Source organism: Condylostylus longicornis, unplaced genomic scaffold (assembly GCF_029603195.1).
Source record: "Condylostylus longicornis isolate FDR11 unplaced genomic scaffold, ASM2960319v2 ptg000051l, whole genome shotgun sequence".
Lineage (NCBI taxonomy): Eukaryota > Metazoa > Arthropoda > Insecta > Diptera > Dolichopodidae > Condylostylus > Condylostylus longicornis.
This window is the reverse complement of record NW_026578020.1, coordinates 1,329,877-1,356,414: the sequence shown is the minus strand read 5'-3', so window position 1 is coordinate 1,356,414 and position 26,538 is coordinate 1,329,877. Positions and strand designations below refer to the sequence as shown.

The following is a 26,538-nucleotide window of genomic DNA, read 5'->3' as shown; positions in this document are numbered from 1 at the left end:
ATAATTTCAGGGGTTATCATCAGCATCATTATTAATTGATCTTTGATCAATTTCCAGCAAAAAATTGTATGATTGTTAGGAGGGTGATGGGGGGTGCAGATATACTAATTTTCGAGTTACAGCCTGTTGGGAAAAAAGGTATTTTTCTCCTGCATATAAATAAATGCTTATAAGTTCGGAACCATTAGACATAGAGTAACTATCGAGAGGTTATTTTTAGGCGATATATTGCTCTTTATTTTCGGTATTACAATCAATTTGATATAAGCCATAGTTTTCCAGATAAAATCGTCAAAGTCAGAAATTTTGGTTTTTTTTTTTATTTTTTTTTTTTAATTGAAATTCCTCGAAAATTTGAGCTAATATATTTTTTTATTTTTTCGATGCACTGCAATGAGAGTTATATGTTAACTTACATAGCACTTTACTGTATCTCTCATAGTTTTGACAGTAAAACGTGTTAAATGTGTTTAAAAAACATGCGAATAATGTGTTTTGAGCTAAATTCCATGTCAATAATGAATTATTAATTTACAAAAGTGTGTTTGAGTGTCTGTACATGCATTAATGAACTACTTGTAGTTTTGATTCGATTTTTTTATTTTGTTCGATATATTTTTCAATATACATTTAGTTTTTCTATTGAACGTATAAAAATTGCTTAATTAGATTAAACTTCGCGGTTAAATTTCAAAGTGCAACAAATTGTCTTACTAGCAATAAAGTGATTTGTGTCATTAACGACATCTATGCATATTTGATTGAATCTATGCATAACTTGAAAAATTGAATCAATTCAGAAAATAGCCAAAAAGGCAAAACGAAACAGTTTATCCAAAGATTTGATATCTATCCTTGACAAAAATGTTGAAGGTTTCTGTATTACTTTTCTTAAAATTGTTCATTAAAAAAGCTTTTTTAATTATATATGTATATGCAATAAAATTTTTTATTTATACTTTACGTTTTTTTACAACCTGGAAATTGGGTAATGTCTTAGGGCCGCCATTATTTCTTCGTTTTTCTTCAGTATCAAAAGTTTCAGTATTGGGAAACTGCAGGAAAAGTACTTTTCAAAAAAACTAATGCTTGTAAGAATATTTGAGGAAATTTGAATATTTAAAATTTCTCTATATGAAAAAAAGTTTTAAATTGGATGGAGTTCTAAAAAAAAATTCAAACTTCGTCATTTTACGAAATGCTCACAACTAGTTGTTTCAGGTTTCTCGGTTACTTGTATAATCATGTTGTTTTTCTTTTTATAAAATCATATTACTTTTATTATTTTAAACAACAAATTATTTTAGATTATAGAGCTGTCTCTTTCAATACAAATCTCAATTTGATTCCATATCTTCAAATTTTATATTGTACGTGAAAGAAAGCTTTTTATTTACTGGAATTTTTTTATAACTTTATATATTTGGTAGCTAAGAAGAATAGTTATTTAGTTTGGATTAAGTATTTATTAATTAAAAAAACACCTTAATTGTATTAGTTTCATGAAATATTAAAATGGGTTATAGAAGAAAAATTAAACTTGGAAAAAAATTTTTAATATTATCCTTTGGTAGTCGTATAGGTATAATCGTATAAATTAAAAAATTTATTATATCTTAAAAATAATCTCAAAGCTTTTTGTTAATATATAATTTAATTGTGTAGAATTAGACTAGAATAGAGTGAGCTTATATTTTTTCCTAGTTTAAAAATTGAAACCACAAATATTTCATAAGAAAGATATATGAATTTAGCACAACTATATGTTATAGAAATATATACATAGAAGCATGTTCAAAATGTGTTTAATGCACAGAATTAAATATGAAAAATCAAAGATTAACTCATCATTGGTTGAAATTATAATAAAAAATAACAGTATAAACAAAATGAGTAGCGATTAGAGTCTTAAAATATAGTCATACTAACATAAAATAGTTTGTAGTAAAGTTATAATTGAAATATATCTCTTAATACGTTTGTGCACAAAATATTTATTCATAATTTGGCCTATTTTTAGTATTAAATTATTGAACAAATGTTTTACATGAGTATGCATAGCTCTTTAAAATTAAATGAAATTCGTTTTAGTTTCCTTTTTGTCTTTAAAATTAAATGAAATTCGTTTTACTTTTCTTTTTCTCCATTTTGTTATAGAGTTAAAAAAATTACTAAATTTTATTGCCAAATTAAAATCGGTATCAGCGAAAAGATATCGAAGCAGAATATTTTATATGATATTGCAATATTATACAGGAAAAACTTTTATTATTTATAAAAAACAAAAGTAATGCTCTTATAGTAACCTTGAAGCATTTTATATAAAAATTTTTTGCATTTTTTTATTGTTTTTGGGTACGGTACCAAAAAATTATATAAATATTTGAAATATCGGTTTAATTTTATGTAATTTAAAATGTATAAAGAGTTATTGCAATATTATTCTGTAATAATTTATTAATTTACTAATAGCTTTTATTTAACCAGTGACTTCGAAAATACAGTAATATGTATCGTACTGCTACATAATTCAGCAATTGAAACTTATAGGCTGAATTACGCATAAATATTGTATTACTGTAATTTTGAAGTTAAAATTAAGTAACACAAATTGTCGCTTACATGCATATATAGGTATGTTATTCTCTAGAAATTTTGCACCTGATTTCTAATATAAAATTGTGAAGTAATGTGTTAAATTGTTTTATTTTTATATAGGGAAAAATAATTAATATTATAAAAATAAAATACAAAAAATCATATACATATGTATGCATATGTTATTATAAATGTGTAGCATTGACAATTAATGTTAAAATTCCTCGTACTTTAAAAATCTTCGTTCATCAACTTATTTTATTTAAAAATGCGCAAACCCATATGTATAAGTGCTTAGCATGTTAATTTCATGATTTCATGATTTACGCAATGTTATTTTATTTGTTTTTTAAAGAAAAGCAATAAAATCATTGAGCGCTAATATATATGTATATATATATATATATATTCAGTCAAATAATATTTGACAACAACGCTACTTTTCGATATTTTAATCTAAGATTGGCCCTGTATGTTTGAAAATTAGTTCTTTGGAATGCAACTATTGATTTTGTCTTATCTGTTACCGTTTCCAAGATTTGAATTATCAACCTTAGGAAAAAACTGGTATTTATATATGTATGTATATGTAGTTAAAATCGCAGTTAGCATTATGCTCCCTACAATACAAACATGTAGTGCAACATTCTACCCTATCGAACAAATTTTTTTTATTGGCAATTGAATAATTTTTATGATTTATTCAGTAAAAATATAAGTGGTATTTCTTGAAACTATTTAAAAGAGCATATAATTTAATATTACAACAACTTTGTAATATTATACGTGTATCTAAAGCTTAATATACAATATTTCGAAAAAAAAATAGTTAGAATTAAAATTCAAGTACTGTAACTTTACTTCTTAATATCAAAATTATATTAACGCTTATGAATTGCAATATTGAATTGTATATCAAAGCAATACAGTATTACCGTACTTTTGTATTTACGAATTAATATGTTCAGCTTTTACACCTGAGATTTGTAATAAAACCGCATTTGCATATTTTTAATAGAATCTTTTTGACTTTAAATCTAAATTTTTGTGGTAATGTTTTCATTTTGGCATTCGTTCTTTTCGTATTTGTAAGCACTTTATCTTCTGATAATTTTGAAAAATGAAAATTCAATACTAATTTCCATATGATTCAGAAAAAATAATATATGCACAAAAATATACACACACATATATACAGTTAATTGACAATATTGTTCAATGCGTTTTGTTATATAAATGTCAAATATCTTATAACTAATTATATTAAATTTTTAGTATTTTTAATAAACCTATCTATACGTACTATTAGTGCATTTATCTCAATACTAACTAATAAGCTATTTTATTTGGCAATTGAAATTGAATTACGGAAGTGACATTACATTTGCATTTTAGTAGACGACCTTTTTTAAAATGTGTCAAAAGCATGAATTTATTTTTAAATACGTTAAGGCATGCGTGTTTTTACAAGACTTACATAAGTTCCGTGACTTAAAAATTGTAGTAATATGGTATTAACCCTTATCGGTCGTAAGGTAACAGTAGTTTTCTGCAGCGCCTATATAAAACGTGTGAAGTGATAAGTTGGATTTATTGAAACATGCTGCCTATTAAATCCGCATGGAAGGAAAACAACAGTATACTATTGTGAAACGTGCAATAGAAAACCATTTCTTACTCTTGCAGATCGCTTCAAAAAATTAACGTATAAAAAAATGTAGTACTTTTCAGAAAATAAATGTTTTTTAAGAAAATTGTTAAATTGAAATGAATACGAATGAATAATAAAAAACAACATCTTTTTTTATATTTAATAAATATAACCTGGTAAAATTAAGCACACTAAACGCAGCATCCCTAAAGAGTTAATACACAATTTAGCAATTATAAAACATAAGCTGAATTGTGTGTTAATGCAGTCAACGTTTATAATGTACCAATTTTGTTGTTGGCTATACTCAATATTTGAAATCATTCTGAGAAACACATCACTTTTATTTCAATATACTAAGTCGAATCAATGGCGACATATAATACATATATATAGATATGTATACTTATTACATAATTAAAGATACCTTAATGATATACTTAAACGTGCAAAAAAAATCGAATCCATCCAGAGATTTTGTAAATTGTATCCTAAATGGAGTTTTTTTTTATTAGCTCTGTTAATCTAAATGTTATTTTTTTAACTTTATAAGCTGTACACAATAACACTACTAATCCAGGGTAAAATTTTTCGACAAAAATTAAAAATACGAGTATATGTATGAGTTTCCCATTTACATCCAGAGACATCTACTGAGCTCAAATGAATATGTATAACAAATAAGAAACTGTTTCTATTTCTTGTTAAAGAGAAAATTGGACGGAAGTTTAAACAACATATGAACATGTTTTTTTTTCTCATCAACATTAATTTTTTTCCTCAAATCTTTTAAATTAAAAAAAAAGTAAACAAAGTTGATTCACAATAAATAATTGTTGTATTATTATCCAAAATCGAAATTTTCGCTTTCTTCTATAACTAAAAAGTACTTGTTAATATTTGATAAATATTTTTACAGTTCACGTTAATTGCCTACCTACATTATAAATTTTTTTAAACTTTTCCGTCTGGTTTATCTTACTTTTTGAATACAACTTTTTTTCTTTGCGACGAGTAACGAGAACATATTTTTCTTTTTTTAAAATTTTGTAGCACTTTCAATAAAATTTAAAAAAAAAGTGCTTATTAGTTTCACTCTGTCCGTCCCGTCCGTATCTCCTTGGACATGTTTACAAAACTTCTACACCCTTGAAGATAGAGAGCTGAAATTTCATGCGTATACAGATCTGTACTAGAAATATATTTTCGCAAAAGAAAATTTCACCTGTCTCCCTCAATCTAAAAGTTATAGTCCCCCAAACCCTAAAAATGCCATTTTTCTACTTTTTATTGTTACGAAACCACAAAAAACGTAAAATAGTACTGGCTGGCTTCTTTTGTGGTGGCATAGCTTAGTTTTACTTTAAAAACACAAAATGGCCGTTAAAATTTACTGTTGTTGAAATGTCTTTTTTCAAATATTTAATATTGAAAGTTGTAGAATTATGAAATTTTGCAGCTTTTAGATTTTAATAAATAGTTTATTTCGTCAGAAGAAAATTTTTTTCTAACCCCAGCCCACCTCAAGTTATCAGGTGTAGATTTTGACTAAGCAAAATAGGTGAGTTTGCGTGAGAATGGAAAACTAATATATTTTTTATTTTTTGGTGAAAAATTTTACGCTTAATTAATATTTGATTATGTATAGTTTTTGTTTTAACCAAATAAAAAGTTAGATCTATAAAGAATCGCAAAAGTCTAAAATGAGCATTTGTTTAATTTCTGCTTTGAGAGAAGGTGTGTTTAAGTATTTTTACTTTTTTTGAAACTCTCATGTTCTATATTACCATTCTGTTAGTGTAAACTTTAATTGATACAAAAGTGTGTAATAATGTTCATGTATTTTTGGTAATTTAAAAAGAAACTTGCACAATTTTTTTAGAAATTTTGTTTGAATTGCTCTGCGTAAGTGTTTTTGTTTTAATATTGAAGCATATATTTTTTTATTAATTTTGCTAAAATTTTTAAAATTACAACTTCTATGAATATGAATAGTGCCCTGATAAGTATAAGGCCAAAGCGTAGAGGGAGCAACTCTCATTTTTCTTTTATGGGTTTTAGAAAAATGTATAGAGTTTACATGAAGAAAAAAAAATTATCACCGTTCTTTTATGTTTTAAGTCATTTTATGTAAATAAATTTTGGAGTTTTATTTTGATGTTTGCAAAAAAAATTGCCACAGGGTAAATTCACTAAGCTCTAAACATATTTCTCAAGAAAATATTGGGTATTTTAAATATTGAGTGCTAATTTAGAATTAATACAAAAATATTTTTAAGATTTCAGTTAGACGTTTTAGTTTAGAACCTAAAAAGGAGCAATTAAATGCCTTTAATTGTTAAATAAAGGCATTTAAAAAAATAAAGTGAGCAAAAACAAACGAATTACATCGAAGTTGACTCGATTGAAGCAGTTCTGAAAATTTTTTTGAAATGGTAGCCTTATACTTACCAGGGCAGTGATACAAACTAGAAGGGGGTCTTCGTTTATTCAGTGCTCGAATAGTTCTAACTTGTAATACGTTCGAAAATTCAGGTTACACACAATAAATATGTAAATCGTTCGAAAATTACTCGCTGTAATAAAGTGCGTTCGGGAATTCAATATGCAATAAAGAAATGTTAGGAATGTAACGCAGACCTCTAGTATAAATTTTTCCGCTGCCTCATGAAATTTGTTTTTCTTTTTTAATTTAAAATTCAAAAAAAAATTTAAATTTCAAAATGGCAGATTCAGATATTGAAGGGTGTTAAAGTAAGTTTTCTTTAAGTCTTCAAATCTTGTTAAAATTTCCTTATTTTGCAGTGAATTGGAAGGCGAAAAGTATTGGGATATAATTAATAAACAATGTCATTTTCTTATGCTATTTTCGAACGACAGATTATTTACAAGTTTCAGAATTTGTAGACTGCGTAAACAGAAAAAGCTTAGCTAAAGTTTTTGCATACCGTTTAACGCTGCAACTTAGAAATTTTAGTTCTACTTATATAATTATATTACTTTGCATAATATGCAAATTTTTTTTATATATCTAACTCGTGGAACTACTATTGACTTCTACATATGATTTTAAGGGTACTGTTATTTTTGACATACATAACTTTTACACTATATTGATTAAGAAAAATATTGTGATCTAATTTGGTATGGAAGAAGAATTATTGTTTGCGGTATGTTTATATAATATCAGTTATTAATTTTTTTTTGTTGCGTTTGTTTGAGCTTGTTCCCTTAAGGCAATAGTTAGACTGCCGCTCGAAATTCGAACAAGTCTAAAGATCTATATCCGATATCTAATCAACTTTTTTCAAAATTTATAAAAAAATAACGGGAAGAAAGGCACTTGAAGGGCATGTTTCTGTTAGTTAATTGTCAACCTAAAAGTCCAAGACAGCTTTATTATCGACCGCATTGCATACTATAAGGGAAGGTTTGTGATGGCACCAAACTTCATATGTTTTCGGTGGGAACGCACTTTTCCACGGTATTAAAGCTAAACTATTTTTAAAAGTATGTCGGTCTGTATGTCGGTCTTGGTGTGCACACATTTTCATCTAAAATAAGGTTGAACCGATTTTGATCAAATATTATATGTAATTTTATTTTGGCAATGCTACGAATCAACTATTGGGAAGTATTAAACCTCGAGAACCGGCCACTTTTGCTGGTCAATTTTCAAATAAATTGGTAAATTATTTATATACGCAAACTGTAAAATTGGCCTGCAAAAAATCCCTACTAATATATTCGCTTGTGTGAAATTTCAATATCACAGCTTTTATAGTTTCTGAGATATAGCCAAATAAATTTTGAAGTTGTATAGCAGCTACCCGAACCAGTACCCCGATCATTTTCAATTTAAATAGGGTTCTGGCACTTATTAAATAAATCATTTGTGAAAATTTGGTGAAGTTAGCTCAATTAGTTTTTGAGTTATCGCTGGGGCGGACGGACGAACGGACGGACAAAGCTAAATCGACTCAGAATTCGATATAGAATAATAATAAGCAATAAACGTGAAATTGCTGTCGTTTTTCAATTGAAAAATTCTTTTTTAATGCACATAGTGTTTTTCGTTTCTTTCCAATAGAAAACTGGAATTTCCATTTCGGAATAACAGATCCCAGTTCTTACTTATGTATTATGATAATAATATATTATGATGATGATAATTTCAAATCAGGATTAGGATTTTTGGTGATTTTGTACCAAAATTAGTTATTTATTCGTTTGGCTTCGTGGCTCCCTTTCCTATATTGCTTACATATTGCTTTTACTGAAAATAATGACCATATTTCTTTATGCAAAGTTTCAGCAGGGTTTCAATTATTTAAGAAAATACTACTTAACAACATTTGAAATTATATGGCAGCTACCATAATGAGTGATGCAATTGGAGCGGCTTTTATTATACACAAGAACCCTAATAACATAATTTGTTTGTGCGAGTTTCTAATACTACTGCTTAAATAATTTCTAAGATATAGTCAAACAACATTCAAATTTGTATCAAATTTGTATAACAACATTCGAAGCTTGAATAGTTTCTAAAATATAACCCAAAAACTTAAATATACCAAATAAAAATAACGTGAATTGAGTGTAATTATTGAAAAATGAGTGTAATTATTTGCTAATGCTACTCCTAATTGGATGCCGTCGTATGAAAAACATATAAAGCCTATGAAGTCTGTCGAGAACAATATGGTCCGTAATTAAAGGAAATTTAATTTTGGAGTTGAATAAAAATTAGATGATATTCAAACTCAGACCTAACATAGCTTTAATCATGTTTACCTTCCACCTTTTATTTGTACGAATAATTTTCCTCTATATTTTAAGTTTACATAACATTCAAACTCCAGTCTAGTTAGAAACCGCTTTGGTTAGTTATTAGAATATAGACAACAAAATATTTTTTTTGTGAACTCAAGCACATCAAACTGTTTTTTAGTGTAATGTCAATCGTTACCCCAAAGTGGAAATAAAAAAAATATGTTCGTTTTAGACTTTTGAAATTATTTATGAAATTCATTTTCTTCGCTATATTTTGAAAAAACAGCAAAATTCTAATTTTATATTTTACGGAAAGTAGTATTTTCAGAGAATGTTTTATGTAACACATTTAACTTAAACTCAACTATGTCATTCGCTTTGTTCCTTCTTAACTTTAAATTTTGTAAATTACTCTCCTTGAGAAGAGTACTACTAATGGGTTTACAAAATGATCAACTTTTTGAATAGGCGGTAAAATATTTTTAAGTTCCTTACGATAACATTTGATTTATATTTCTCTCTCTGATTTGTATATTCTAATCTCATCACAATTTTGGCTAAAATAAAGCCTAAGATGTGCACATTTACATAAAATCTAGACCAGAAAAGTAAGCATTCAATTATGAAAGTGATGTATTCTTCGAAATAAACTCCAATAACTGTGCCATACATGATGTGGATTTATATGTAAAATAATCAAAACAAATGTATGAGATTTCTGTTTTTAAAATAAGATTAAAGAAAATACTATTTATATTTTGAACTTTTTTTCTAGCCGTTCTTGTAAGATTTCCATCCATTATTATTAAAAGAAAATATTGTAAGAATTTAAATTTCAATCGAAACTAAGTAACTAATAATATTGAATGTTTATACTTAAGTAATAACTATAAAAAGATAGAAAAAGAAGCAGTGGTGGCTATTAAGGAATTTTTAATGCAATAAATAATTAAATGCAACTTACTATTAGAGTAATTGACTAATTCATTAATTTAAAGATACTGACTAATTTGTATAATTTCAATTACGTTTTGATTTCGTAAATATTTATATTAACCTTTTTATACAATTACAATTTATACGTTCTGTTTTCACCGCACATGCGAAGTCACCTTGTCTATCATTTGTCACATGCTAAATCTGTCACTGTTAATCTACCATCTTCCGAAAACATGGGATTTAGATTAGTTTTTGTTGCCATATGCTGCAGTTAGTTCGGCCCCATTTGGAATCAAAGTTTCAACCTTAAAAATCAAATGAGACATCCTTATACTCCTTTCAATCAAAAAAACAATAGCGACAAGCCTGCAGAAAATACCTCTAAGCTTAATGTCAATCTTAAGTCATATATGTCAGTATATGTGCAAAAGATATATCGAATATATACCATATTTAGGCCATGTTTTTTGGTTGAGATAAACGTTCAAAGTTTTAACAACCAGCTGAAATTGAAAAAATTATACGTCTAAGTCAAAAACCTTAATCTGATCATCTTATGGTGGCACTTTATGACCATCTACTTTGAATAATTTTATATTAAAAAAATGAAATTTAAATCAAACGTATAAATGTGCTTCTGCAAAATTGTTTAAATTATTATGAAAAACAGTAATAATTAATAATTTTGATAGTTTTGTTTAGGCGAGACTATGGCACAATGGCACAGCTTTTTTTCTTTGCCATATTATAACCTTTTCGCTTTCAAATATTCTAAAATGCGGTTTTTTGTACCTGAAAGATAAATATTTGAGCTATTTATGGCAATAAACACTTCTATTGAAAACCAAAAAGTTATCCAGTTAGAGATGAAAAAAAAACTACCTACAATGAGTCGCTGTAAAACTACCCTTGAGTACAGTGGCTCACTAAATTTTCACAAAAATTATCATAAAGTTCTTTTCATGAAAATTGTAATAAAACAAAAACCATAGCGGGATTTGGAAATAAGAAAAACTTATAATTAATGAATATTAGGTAAATGTAGATCCACTGTAAATGACAGAGATGCCTGTTGACAGAGGTAGGCGCTTCTAAATAAATTAAGAATTAATATTTGAAATTTAAACTTTTATGTTTTTTGAATAAAACTCCTTTCAACGCGCCAATATTGATTTAGGTAACAATGCATGTAAAATCCAAAAAAATCATAATATTTTCTTTGAAAGTGAGAAGTATGTATATACAAAACAATATATGAAAAAGAATGATCAGTGCCGCGCCATCAGAGAGCACGAAAAAATGAAAAAAACAGACACTTTAAAAAAAACAGAGCAAGGTAAAACACTAAAATTAAAAGGGCCAAGAAAAGAATAAACTTATAGCAGACCGCAGAGAAAAAGATATTAAAATAAAAAATTAGACAAAAAGTAACCACTAAATGATATACGCCACGTAAAACAGTCTCCCTTTTATGAAGTCGTTAATAGTGTTTTCTTTACTAATGCTCTTCTAATAGCACATCCAGTTGTAGTTCCGAAAATTCCAATCTTCATGCAAGCAAGAAAACACACCTAACAAGAAAAGCTAATTTTTCTTTGCAAAAACTAATTTCATTGGTCATTGGTGAAAATCTATTTTGTTCAAATTGATACGTAATTCCAATTCATTCTATTTGTACATCAAATTTTGCACGTTACATTACGACACCGAGAATAATATTTTCCCAAAATCCATAACGTTGAAAACACATTTCCAGAAAACCAATTTTATTCTTTGGTTATTTCAGATTATTTACATAATATTTATACCGTACTTTGGTTACCATTCCATTTAACATCAAACAATTGTTTTCTCATAAGACCAATACGGTTTTTAATTACTTTTATATGTAGGTATAGCTTATATATATTTGAGGATGCCACCACTGATATTTTATATAAATATGTAAGTTATTTACTAATGTTAATAAATATAGGAATAAAATGAAAAAAGTATTTTTTCCTGAAATAATTGCTATTAGATTATTATATATACTTAAACTGAGCTAAAACACAAAATGCTTTTAAAATGCAAATAACATACATCCAATGTTATGACAATTTTTATTATTTATAAAAATATTTTTAATATACATATTACACTTTAAATAAAATATAAGAAAATTTATAAAATATTGAAATGGTTTTAAAATAAAAGCTAAAATTTTATAATATAGTACATTAAATTTCAATAAAAATTGAGAAATTTAGAAATTAAGGCTTATGTAAGATTCTTTGCTTTTCTATGCACAAAATGAAAAACCGAACTCCTTTTAACGCGTAGTTATATAAATATACATAGATATATAAAATTGCTAATTGAAAAAATAATTGCTTAAATTTATAAAAAAAGTATTTATGAAAATATTCTGGGTATTAATGTGACAATTGACATTAAATTAAAAATAATTTCCACCAAAATGTTAGTTAATTGCTTGATAAATTGTACTAGGTCACTTAATAAATATCTAAAACAATATAAAGACGTGTTAGTTAATAAATTTAAACAAAAAACTATTAAGAAATATAAAACAAATATAAAATATTAGTTTATATTATAATATCTGATTTAACAATGAATATGCGAAATGGTTGTTGAATTCATCAAATCATTGTAAAAGATTTTCATAGTACATTATTCAGCAATTTTTTAACGATGCTTATTTTTATCATAGCGGGCCCGATAGAAATATGCGCAATCTTACTTCAAGGTTTTAAACAAAACTTTCAAGAACACTTTCTTTTTTAATTCTTATTAAAATTTTTTTTTAAAAAATGAATAACTTTTATAGTAATAACTTAGAGAACTCATCTACGCACTATCGGTGTAATGGCATGTCCGTCACGCTTAGCCTTTTTCTCGAATTCTTTTTTTCAGGTTCAGAGCAAAGTAGAATCAGTTTTAACTGAGCCTGTTAATTATCTTACCAGTAATCAACTCCTTAGAAAATATTATAGCTTCTCTTCTCTGTAAGTTTATTTAATAGAAGAAAAAGTAAAAGTATGGTACGATAATGTGGTATGGATTTAAAGTTTTAGGTGGTCTTCCTTTAAATTTAAAAGGGAAAATCGATTTGAAAAATATTATAAAAGGTCTCTCTAAATAAATTCAAAATAATGGAATATCTTGAATTATCTCCTGTTTATAATCGACAACAAAGTTTTAAAAATAATTAATGAAAATTAATTAATGAAAGATATCACTATAAAGATATTATAAGAATTAATGAGATTTAAATTATAAAGTGATAAACAAAATGAGAACTAAATTATAAATAAATATCGTTTTCCAATCTATTTGAGAAAAATTGTTGAATAAATGTAGCCGAAATGCTAAAAATTTAGAGAAATTTATAAGTATTTTTCATATAATGAAGATTCATTGTGCTTTTTATATGTGCCACTACATATTGCGTCAGTTTTCTTTGCAGATAAGAAAAGATCTTCAACGGTTAGCTTGCAGTCGCCATTATTTAATTAATTAATTTAATAAAGACTAACGATAAGCAAATATATGTACATAATATTATGTATGTCACTTTCGTTTTTAATACCACCTCCTCATCACATATTTACTTTACGAATAAAATAATCGCAAATTAATTATTAAAAGGCGATTTCTCTCTATTATGTTCATGTATATGTTGTATTCAACAATCATTTTCGCACAATCTAGTTTATGCTGTATTGAAAAAAAAACAGACAGAAAACACGCATTGCGTACACATAATTGGTGTTATGTTATATGAATTCAATTTTATATATAAATATAGTTATGCTTAATTAACTGAATTTTTAAACGTAGTTTTACTGTCAACATATATAAACTGGGATTCAGATAAATTATTGTTTTTACTTTTATTATACATACCTATATGAATTAATAAATATGTCTTTTAAAAAACCAAATAAAAAAAAAGAAAAAAACACTCTAGCAGTAAAAACAAAATATACAATGTTCTTATTTAATTGAGCTTGAAGTTTCCATTTATTATTATATCGCTGAATCACAAGCACAAACATATGCATGTTTAATTTATAGAATACATAAGTTTCAACCGTCAGGCTTACGCAGGTAGGAAAGAACGCATCGTCAAAATCATCGATGTATGTATGTATATTTATTGGGTTTGAAAACGAAGATCTCGTCTATTCGATGATGTTATATAACTGAGTGAATTATTGATTTTACCAAACTTTTTAATAAGTCTCTATACACATTGTGCCTGCACATTATATCTTAGATATCTAAAAGGGCTTATACAAACGCAATTTCAACACAGCAAAGATTTTATTTTAAAGTTTTTTTAATATCTATCAGATTCCGTTTATGATTCGAAATGAAAATATTACAAAAAAAGGTAACAAATAAATTTTGAGAGAATAAGGAAAAAAGTTTTTTATCTTTCGCACGATTATGTTATTTTTTAAGATTTGGAAAACATTGCCACCCATAGTTGAAACTTTCCAGTTGTAGTTATAATGTTGGCATTCCAAACTATTTATAAAACAGCAGTTGCGCGCTTTTTTTTAATTTGGAAATTAAACGTGAAAAATATTATATCTGAACTAACATAATATAAGCTGAAGTTTAAATTTAAAAAGTAATACTTTTCACCCTAGTCTAACAGAATTTTTATACAGACAATTACCGACATAACACGATGTTAATATTTGTAATAATAATTAATGGAAACTTTTTACATGTCTATTCCAAGATCCGTCGTAATATTATTACGAACTATGAACTACGAAACGAAATCTAAAGAAAATGATATTCCAAGATACGAATAAAATATTTAATTTTTCGCAGCATAAAAATCAAATGAAAACTTGTTTACTGGTAAAAAAGGAAAGAAAAAAAAACATATTTGACACAACGAAAGCAAAAATTATCTGAATTTAAAAGTAAATAAATAATATTAGCAGTATTAGTAAATGAAAAATAATGTTTTTATTCAGTTATTTAAGCAAAGGAATATTTTGGAAGTGCAATTCGGAATAGCGTATATGGAAGAGGAAAGAGAAATGGAGATCTCTCCTCTAAATATTGATAAACCTCTAAATATTGATGGAAAAATTTTAGGGGCTTTTGTAACTTTGACATGGATGATATTTTGTAAGTTTTGAATATATGTATGTACATGCTTACAAAAAAATCGTAAAATCTATATTTAGGAAAAAAGATTATTGGTTGTAATTTTGACCCTTTGCATACAAATTTAATAAACAACATGGAAAACAAAAAAAACACATTTTTGTATTGATTACACAGATTTTATTATAAATTACAGTAACTATACTTACATTTTAATAATTTTATGACTTATTTGTATTATTTATTTTAAAATTTAATTGAAAATGGCTACCGATAAAAACACTATAACAAGCTACAAATTATTTACGAAAAATGTGATTATTCGTAGAATTTCCCTATTAAAATTTGTAAAAAAGGGATCTTAGAATACCAAAGTTACGGAAATTCGGAGTCATAATTTATTCGTAGCTACTGACGTTTAATTTCAAAAATTTTCGGATCTTGGAATATCATTTTTGTATTATTCACGAAAAAAAAGCATTTCGACGGATCTTGGAATTGGCATATTAATCTTAATGTAAAAAAATAGGGTTTAGATTTAAGTTAACTTATTTAGATCTTGATCTTAAGTTTTAATTATGAAAAAAACAAAGTAAAACTTACGCTGGTAAGATGGAATGGAACTGCAATGATATTTTATTATAAGGAATATGCGAATCGATGCAAGAGAACTCTTTTTATAACAAGGTTAGCTTTTCAAAATTTAAAAAAAAAATATTGAATAGTAGTATTCATAAGTGTGTATTTTTAGTACTATAGAATATACAAAAATATAAGTATTATACATATAATGAATTTAGTTTTAAGTAGAATGTAGTACATACATAAATATTAGAAAAGATGTTAAATATCAAATAGAAATTAGACAATATTTATATAAACATTGCGTGAGAAGTATAAACTAGTTTAATCATTTTCAAATTTCTATAATGTGTAATTTATTTCATTCAAAAATACTTAACGGTGTAAAAGTCCTTTTCGGTCAACATAATTATTCTTATATGAAGACGTTATGCACTTTTCCAAAATGACAATTGTTGATACCTATATATTTTGATTTTACAGCACATTCAAGATTCTGCAGATTAAAAAATATTTAAATTTGATAAAAATGCATAATTTAATTTTGCAATGCAGATTTTTTTAAAAATCGGAAAGCTGGAATTTATCTAGGAATCTCTCTTAAGTAATAAGATAAATTGTGAAATAATAATTAAAAGGAAAATAAGAGATTGTGGAATAATGTTAAAATCTAGAAACAAATTAAAGATCGTACAAAAATTTGTGCGACAATTTTCTAAACAACTTTCATAATAAACGTAACATAAGAAGAAAAGTTTTTTTTATACTATTAAATGAGTTAGTACAGAAATGATGGCAAATGCTTCAAATTGTACCTGTAATAATGTAAACAAATTGACATGCAAATGCGTAGCCTTGTGCTTTTAGCGAATATAAATGACATGATATTATCATACATATCCACAAAAATAAAATGTAAAAAAATATTTATAATTGTAATGTTAAACTATTACGTTAAATCATCGCAACACATCGTTTATTTAACTATTAAACTATTACGTTAAATTATGTAATGTTAAGGCGTTTTCCTCTAGGGGAAAAGTATTGAGAAACGTATATGGAAAATTAAAATAACTTGACAGTTCGTCCACTTTTTTGAGATAAAACAAATTTAATTTTTGAATGCAGGCTGAAGTCAAAACGCATACGTACATACTAGGTTAGGATATTTTATACTTATTTATGAATCGATTTTAATGTCAGATATCAAAATACATAAAAGCAAATCAAAAATTTTTCTTGTATGCAGTTAGAAACAGATTATACGAGTAGTATAAAAATTATTTTGAAAACACTCTTTAATGTAAATCAGAAATATATTTTTTTGTTTTATCTAATAAAATAAAATAAAAACAGTATAGCAAATGTTATGTAAAATGAAATATGTAGTTCCAATGGCATATACTTATAATTTCATTTCTTGCAATTTTAGTCTGTCACTCAAAAAAATGAGATGAAATTGAAATTCGTGAATCGTAATTTTGAAACGAAACTATAGTCGAATTATCGGTGCTTAATTTTTAGTTTTAAAATTTCAAAAATTAATCAACAATTATTTGTAAAGTATTTATAATGAAAATTGTAGAAAATATGAAGAATTTTTATCTGCGTCTTCGAAACAAGTTTAAATACAGTTATAAAAAAACGAGAATAGGTAGAGTTGACCATGTCAATACCTGTACGAATAAATATTTTTAAATGTTACCGCACTGTTTTACACGTACTCGTGGCTGGTTTATATATGCGAGTTTTTTGTATAGCGCTTTTATACATATACTTATATGTGGCAGTTACCTGAGACTTATTAAAAATGATAGTCATATGATTATATTCGTTTATGCGAAATTTTAGCAATGTATTTTCAATGATCCATAATCCATAACATATGACGGAGTGACTTTCGAAGTTTAAAGGCAACTACTAAACAAGTCAAGGAATTTTAACTAGTTTTTTGTAAATAGTTTTATTTAAATATGAAAGCCGTTATAAGTTATTTCTTTGCGCGATATTTCAATATTGTAAGTTCTATAATTTCTGAGATTTAGATAAATAACTTTTGAAGTTGTATTGCAACTATCATAATTGCTCACGATATCTTAACAGCTTTCACCGAAAATAATATCAATTTTACCATATTTATCTTTTCAAAATTTCAGTGCTGTAACTTCAAGAATTTCTAAGTTATGACCAAGTAACTTTTGAAGTTGCAAGGCCATTACCCGAACCATCGCTTCGATTACATCCAATTTAAATAAGGTTTTGGCATTTGCTTTTATAATTCATTTGAAAAAATAATTATTAATAGCGAACTTAGCTCAAATTGTTTATGAGTTATCGCTTAGAAGCACGGACAACTGAATTGGAAGAACTAAGAGGCGAGCAGACATGGTTAAATCGACTTAGAATACGAGGCTGACTTAGAATTCAAAAACATACACTCATGTCTATATCTCAGGCCATTATTTCTTAGTGTTACAAATGATCAGGCAAATTTACAAACATACATTCTTACAGGTACAATTATTACAATAGTGGGCATAACAATTCCTTAAAGATTTTCTGAAACCAAAGACCTGAAATATCCAGAATTCAAACTATGACCATTGATGTTGTATTGCTAAAATAGAAACTGATTAAACTGTAGTTAGTTAGTTCACATAATTGATGTTTAAATATAAATTTTAATATTTTTATAACTGAAGTTTAGTACATAAATTGTATAATAATTAGAAAACGTCGATAGCATTATTTATTAATTTTTTTAGCACAATCGAAAAAATAATCAATTAAATCTGAAATTTATTTTAGAAACTTTTAATGCAAATCCTAGATATGTGCCGATTCTAAAAAATTGAAATGTTATATGATAACGGCAAGTTTTTTATTTAGCTAAACCACTTTGAACTTTAGTTTATGCATGTTCGTATATCAATATTCATGTAATTAGAATAGGCATTATTGATAAAGTACAAGCTTCCATTAAAATTTAAAAAATAACGAAAATTTCCAAAGTAAATCCAAAAAGATATATCATCTTTTAAACAATATTTTATTTCATAATCATATAAATTTTCATTCGAAGCCAGCAAGATAGTCCTCAGATGACAATATTAACAAAATTTTATAGTTAGTTCTTTTAGCGTCTACACAAAATTGCATTTAAAAATTTACTCTGAATAGAATTTGGTGTGTTTCCGAGTTTACATAATAATTACACAAAAAATTTAAAACATTAGTTACTTTTCAATTTCGATTCGGATTCGAGACCCTGATCTAAAACGATATTTTTCCCGAATCATAACAGCCACAGTACAGCCGATAATTACAAAAACTGTCAAATTAAATGTGATATTTTCTAGCAAAAACGTTATTTGTGCAAGAATATTATTAATTTGTGCAAGTACAGTATTATAAAAGATTTTACAAATGCCAAGCAATAGTAAGTAATAAAAATGATAATTAAAATCGAATTGCTTCGAATTTTAGTCATTACATAAGCCAAAGCTGTAGTTGTTTATATTTCATAATTTAGATATTTTGTTTTAGTTAGATAATCCGTAATGAGAGTTAAAAATAGTAATATTACTTATATACCTATGTATTTCAATGTCTGTAACATTGACATTGAATAACTAATATATTAATTTAGTATATTTTAACAATTTCATTGTTATACATATTTTAGTGCTATTAAATTTTGTATACAATTAGATAATATAGCAAACTTCAAAATGGAATTAAACTGCAGTAATAAATTCAGTCTACTCATTAGTCTACCCATCAATTCATTGGGCATTGGATAATTTAATAATATGTTATTTTAAAGTAGTGTTTTGATTTTCGTTGCGCTTATTTATAGATGTAATTCTTCAAATAAGCGTTAAAAAATTGTGTATTTAATGTATAAATAAGCGTTAAATAAATGTGTATTTGAATGTGTATTTTTAAAAGTGTAAACTTCTAAAGTTCGAAGAATACTGACACTACAAAACCAAATAGAATTCTATGCCCGATATAGATTGAATGAGAAGAGAAGACTTAGTAGCTGTTATCTTAAACACAGCTGTTAAACTGAGCTAAAATTAAGAGGTGGCAGATACCATATGATTACTTATGAGAACAAAAAAGACTTGTCGAAGAAATGTTGAGGAAAGGATTCATAATGAATTTGTTTTAGAGTGGTAAACTTATTTGTATGAGTATTAAACTTATTCGTATGAATGCTAGACTCCAAAAATGTCAAATTAAATACACAATGCAATGAATATTCAAACTGACGGACACGGTCTCTGTTCACCCTCCCATTCCGAATCTGACGTTCCACATTTAAACTATAACATATACATTATGCTTGGAAGTCTAACACTTCTTCCCCAACTTTCGCAATAGAAGTTGAATATCTCTTAGGTGCATTAAAACTTCTAATAAGAACTTACTTATTGTTTGTATCCATAATACCGGAGGTCTGGTGGTGTGTGTTGGAGTCGCATCCAACGAGAAGGAGTAACGCTATCTGGTTATCGTATACTTCCAGCAAAGTATGTACCTAGGTTTCTTTAATGAGCACGAGCTCATTAGTACCTAGGTTTCTTTAATGAGCACGAACTTGCCTTAGCGTGGTGTATCCCTCATTCTTTATGTTCTATTTATTCTTATACTCTGGGAGGGTGACCCTCCGTTATCGCCAACATATCCTTTTCTGGAAAATCAATGAGGCTTTGGAGTGCAAACTCCAGCTCATCAACCATCTCTATTTTTATGGTTGTCTTTTATCGCATGTGCTGTCCATTGGATAATCTGATATTAAAGAAACTCTAATCTAATATCAAAGAACCATATGACATCATCGCTTTGGGGATTATTGTAAATACGTAATGCCGTTACTTCATAACCTTTCAGATTCTGTTAGTTTCAATTTACTTCTAGACCAATTTGGCATAGTTGAACTTGCCAGACATTGCGACACAGTGTCATCGAAAAAGCTCTCGAATTCCTTCACTGCCTCACTATGACAAAGTCCGACAACAAAATATCATCCAACATTTTAAGAAAAGAAACTCGAAGTTCAAATTTTGTTTATGAAGGATAATGGATATCATTGAAGCGGTTTACGTACAAAGTATATTAAATGGATATACTTAAAACTAATGTATAAATAATTTTTAATAGCAGCTAAAAAGTAATCAGTAAAAAATTTAATGAGTAGTATTTTATGTGCTAATTAGAAAAAGCTTTTTATCAAAATTAAATTCAAAAATTAAGACAAAAATCGAAATCTAAGTAGCTTCATGTATGCTGTTAAATAATTCAAATTTATTTGTTTACAATTTTTTTACTTATTTTTTTCTATGTATTTCATGAACATTAAATTGAAGTAAAGCCCAGTTTTCGTTACATCTTATAAATTTTATTAAACAAACAAACTTTAAACAGAGACTTATTACAATATAAAATAAGGCTAAATTAGACTGACATTTAAAGAAATGCTATAGCAAAATACGAAAAACAAGTTTAATTTACTCAAATTATAAAATCAATTAAAGAATAATTAAATTGTCTCTCTTGTAACATCGGTAAGTGCACTACTCTTCGATTAAAGCACCCTTTTAACGTATTATTAATATCCTAGCACCCTTTTTACAGCTGGCACCCTTTTTACAGTTAACGTGTTTAAGGCTATTATAATACATGTCACACCATCAGGTCTCATGTTTTTGGCTAATTTTTCCAAGTATTTACTTAATTTAACATTTACATCAAGCGACGTTTTCACCGAATTGCAGTTATTTTTGTTTTTTTTTTAATTTTCAAAAAATGCTTTATTAATTTTATTTTTTTTTTACAACATAATCTAAACCAAAAAAGCTTAGTACTAATTTTACATTTTATTTTCTTTTATTGCTGTGCGTCTGCGGAAGCACTTTAATAAACTTTCTTTTCTGTATTTCTTACAATGCACATTTGTGTTTTGTTTCCTTTTTTACCCTGCACTTCGTGAAGGGTATATTCAGTTTGTAACCACTTGAAGGAGTCATCGCCGGTATGGGCATATTTTTGCTCAGTGTAAAATTCTGCGTTGATTTAGACATGTCCGTCCGATCGCACAATAACCCAAAAACGAATAATGTACTCAACACCAAACTTTTTTCTTTTATGCCAACGACGGCTACTATTGGGTTGCCGTTATTCATTGGGCCGATATTATCAACGGGTTCGGGTAGCTACCATACAATTCAAAGAGGTGTTTTTAATTATTTCAAAAACTAATAAAGGTATTAATATCTAATTTTGTAAAGTTGTGTCTAATAATTATTTTCTAGTAATTGTATAAAGGTAATTGGAAAAATAATAAAGGCAGATTCATTACACTGGGCAAGCTTGTGTCCAAATTTAGGTCAGATATAACCATGAAGTTTTGAGTAAATAGCTTGACGAATTCGGGTAGCTGCCATACAACTCCGAAAGTTAGTTTTGAATATTGGGAAAAATATTAAGGCTAGATTCACGAAACGGCAGTATTTCTTTTGTGTTTCAATTTTTTGATTGTGTTTTTAGAAAAATTTTAAATAGATATACATACATATTATGTAACATTTTGTTTATATTATTATTTTTTATTAATTTTTTTAATTTTTTTTGTGAAACTTCAAACTGGAAGTTTAATACGAAAACAAAATACGTCTTGAAAGTGTTCACACCTTCTTATTTTAACCTTTTTAAAAACTTATTTTTATTTAAACCTTTTACTTAGCCTACGAAATATAACTTAATACAGCACTTATCCTATATTTAAATTATAGAAACTATTAAAATAGTTTTTTAAGTTTTTAAATATTGATTACCATATTATTATTACCATGTATATTTTCTCACGATTTATTTTTTGTATTTTTTTCATAAATTAGCTTATTTGTTAGTGAAACAAATTTAAAATTTGCTTCAATATACAATTCTAACGTGACCCTCGTATAGATCAGCCTTCTTTTTATGTGATGAAGAACTGGCAAGCAAAGACATTATTCTGAATAAGATTGTTTTTTTTCTTTATTGTTTTATTTACATTCAAAATTTTAAATTTACAACAACTATGTCATAATTACTCGTACTTACGCGATTTATTTAATTGATTAATACAAACATTTTATTGATTTACAATAATATAAATATATTAGCATAAAAATACACATATATCACTTCTATTTTTTTTAGTCCCAGCTTAACCTTTCTGGGCTTAAAAAAATAGAAATTATATACTATATTTCAGATATTCAATATTTATTTTATTTCATTTTTATACCCATACGAACGTATGTTCGAAGGGTATACGAGTACTAAATTTGCCTTACCGTTTGTATCGCTAAGAAATAACGGTCTTATGACTCAAGTGTATGCTTTTGATCAGCGTCGAATTCTGAGTTGATTTAGCTTAGTCTGTCCGTCTGTCCGTCCGCCCCAGCGATAACTCAAAAACTAATTGAGCTAACTTGATCAAATTTTCACAAATGATTTATTTAGTAAGTGCCAGAACCCTATTTAAATTGGACATGATCGGGGTACCGGTTCGGGTAGCTGCCATACAACTTGAAAATATATTTGGCTATATCTCAGAAATTGTAAGAGCTGTGGTATTGAAATTTCACCCAAGTGAATACATTAGTAAGGCCAATGTGCTTAATAAAAGTCGTTGAAATTGTTTGGCTCCTTCTGGTACCTACCATTCAACTTCAAACGTTATTTGGCTATATCTCAGAAACTATAAAAGCTATGGTATTGAAATTTCATACAAGCGAATATATTAGCACGGCCGACGTGCTTGATAAAATTCGTTAAAATTTCTTGACTCTTTCTGGTAGCTGCCATACAATTTCAATAATAGTTTGGCACACACATTATTTTGCAAAACAGAGTACTGAAATTTTGCATAAATTAATATGGTAATACGGCAACTTAAAGTCGTAGTCTGTCCAATAGTCAGTTATGGCATATTTATTCACACATAGGATAACAAATTCGTACGGGTATGACAGAGTCAATTCTTTTTTTTCTCAAGGTCAACTCTATTTTTTCTCGTTTTTATTTCAATTTGTTTTATTTTTTTTATTTCTTATTCCAAAATTATTTTCTAATTCAAACTAGTATTATACCTATTTTCTAGTTGTTCTTCCTAAAATCAAAAGCAATTATGAAATTTAAGGGAATATAAGGGTGCTGATGGATAAGCACTATGTCAGCGACAACCCTACGTGCCCTCAAGAACTGTAAATCGATCAACATCAACCTAGCCTCATACGACGGCAACCTAAAAGGATCAGACCAGCCCAAACCTCTCAAAGCAAAACGCGAAAAATTCCTCTGAACAGATTCAATATGAGAAATATCCAAAACACGAAAAGGCGAATAAACCTGACAAGTTTACTCAAGAATACAAATGCTTCGCAATATACGGATATGTAAACTCTATAGCCCACCTCATTACGAAATCCAGCTTCGAATTAGCCCTACCAAGGATCATATTCAAATGAGCATCAAAAAGCAGCCTATGATCAAGCATAACCCCAAGATCACAAAAAGTGCTGACCCTCCCCAACGCCACCCCGTTAAGGCAATAATCATGCCGGACAACAAAAAACTCCGTGCTCCGCGAAAAACTCATGGCTCGACACTTGCCAATGTAAAGTTCCAAGCCATTGACCCGTCACCAGTCCCAAAAACTATCCAAATCCCTCTACAACTCTAGACAATCAACCTCTGACCCGACTGTCCTCACAATCTTGGAGTCATCTGAAAATTATAAAGCGCGACACCCACAACAGAACCAAAAGCATCGCGACTAAAAAGAGTATGGGACCCAAATGGCTACCCTGCGGAATACCCGGCCCGGCACAGTAGACATCAGACAGAGCAAAACGGAAAGAAACCTGATAAAACCAAGGCAAATAGGAATAGACCCACATCAAGCTAAGAAGAGAAAAACCCACGCCATCCAACTTTCTCAGTATAACTTGATGCGGAATAGTATCAAAGTCTTTACTAACATCCGTAAAACCGCTACACTTTAGTTGGCTTTCAATTATTAATTCAAGATAGTTGAATTCCCTAGCCGTTTCAAGAACCTGACTATTAAAGTAGAAATCCCGAGACGTAAATCTCCTATTTCTAAATAAAGGAACCTTGGTTTTCTCTATATTTAGAAAAAGCTGGTGCCCCTTCAGCCAATTTTGAATTGTGCCCAAATTATACCCCATATGTTTCACTAATTCTTCCTCGCTTTTAAAAAAATATTTCAGAACAGCGTCATCAGCATAGAGTTGAATCTGAAAATTCAGCTTCATAAAAGCAATATCATAGATGTGTTCCTTAAAAAAATTAGGCCCCAAAATCGAATCGTGTGGTATCGTCTTTCGACGGAATTACATCATTGATTCTTACGCTCTGACACGCAAATATGACCTGAAGAAGCGGATCTATAGAAAAAGCCATTTTTTTTAATTTTAACAAGATTTTTAATAATTAACTATCTTTTTTTAATTTTTTTATTTTCTCCATATTTGCAACACCAAATTGAAGATCCATAATTTAGTAAAGGCCTAATTTAAGTCTTATATGCAGAGTTAGAGTAAAACTTATTCAATAATTGAATAATTGATATTTTTTAAACATATTTCATAATATGTCAAAATAATCTTGTCATGGTAAAATCACAAAACTTCCATTTTATTTGCTGGTAAAAATATAGCTTTCATTTTTCATTTTATTAAATTCGAAAAATTTGTCGAAAGTACTTACGACTTGTAACGACTTATTCAATTTTAAAACTTTATTATTCTTAAAATAATTTAAGTCAAGATTTTTAAATATTATCATAAAAACTGTTCAGTCACTTTTGCCATTAAGTTAGGCTATAGTAATACCAAATTGATGAAATTTCAAAAACATTTGCACCGCTATAGCTATAATGAGACGAATAGAGGTAAGTCTCGCCTTGTAATCTATGCCAGTGTCTCGTGCAAAACCAAATCTACTTTTCGAATTGCACCTTTCTTTTTTTGACCGCTCTGAATTCATTTTTCTTTATAACAAATATTCATTCATATCCAATTACCATTTCATTCGTTAAATCAGTTGTAGTCCTGCTTCAATTTTTGACACGTGCCTTAATTTCGTCAGTCGTTCCTATTCCCATTCGGATTTACTTTCATCTTCTAAAACTGCCTTAGTATTTTACATAATGCACCAACCAACATTTCGGAAAAAGTAGCATTTAACATGTGCTAAATTCTTAAATGTATAACATCGCTTTTTTATCTTGCCCTATATTGAATTTCCTCATTAATATTTTTTCTTCCAATTGTGCTTTAAGACTTTTAAAAATTTCAAAAGCTTCACTTTTGCTTCTCGTAAACAAAAAACTTTTAAAAAAACTTCATAAAAAATACTTTGCATCTTCTTCTTGAAGTATTGAAATTGGCCCAACACGTGTGAATGAAAATATTCTATAGAAACTTCAAGGATATGTCTAATTGGACATACGACTGCCAAGTTTCATGAATCTGACTTTTTTATTTTTCCAAATATTTAAGATTAGCTTTTGAACATGTATGGGATCTACTTAAACCTGTCAGGCAATTTCACCAAAACTTAAAAACATATCTGACCTATAATTAGACGCACAACTGTAAAGTTTCATGAATCTGATTTTATTATTTTTCTAAATATTTAAAATTAGCTTTTAGAGTTGTATGGCAGATACTCGAACCTGTCAAGAAATTTAACCAAAACTTTAAGAATATATTTGACTTATAATTGGACATACGACTGCCAAGTTTCATGAATCTCACTTAATTACTTTTTGCAAA

At 27.6% G+C, this 26,538-nt stretch overlaps 1 protein-coding gene across 4 annotated transcripts in view; it reads left to right on the top strand.

Annotated features, from left to right (window-relative positions):
- Nucleotides 1-26,538, top strand: part of LOC129611548 (RNA-binding protein Musashi homolog Rbp6) — a 139,350-nt gene that overhangs the window by 82,826 nt on the left and 29,986 nt on the right. The gene's annotated exons all lie outside the window — the stretch shown is intronic.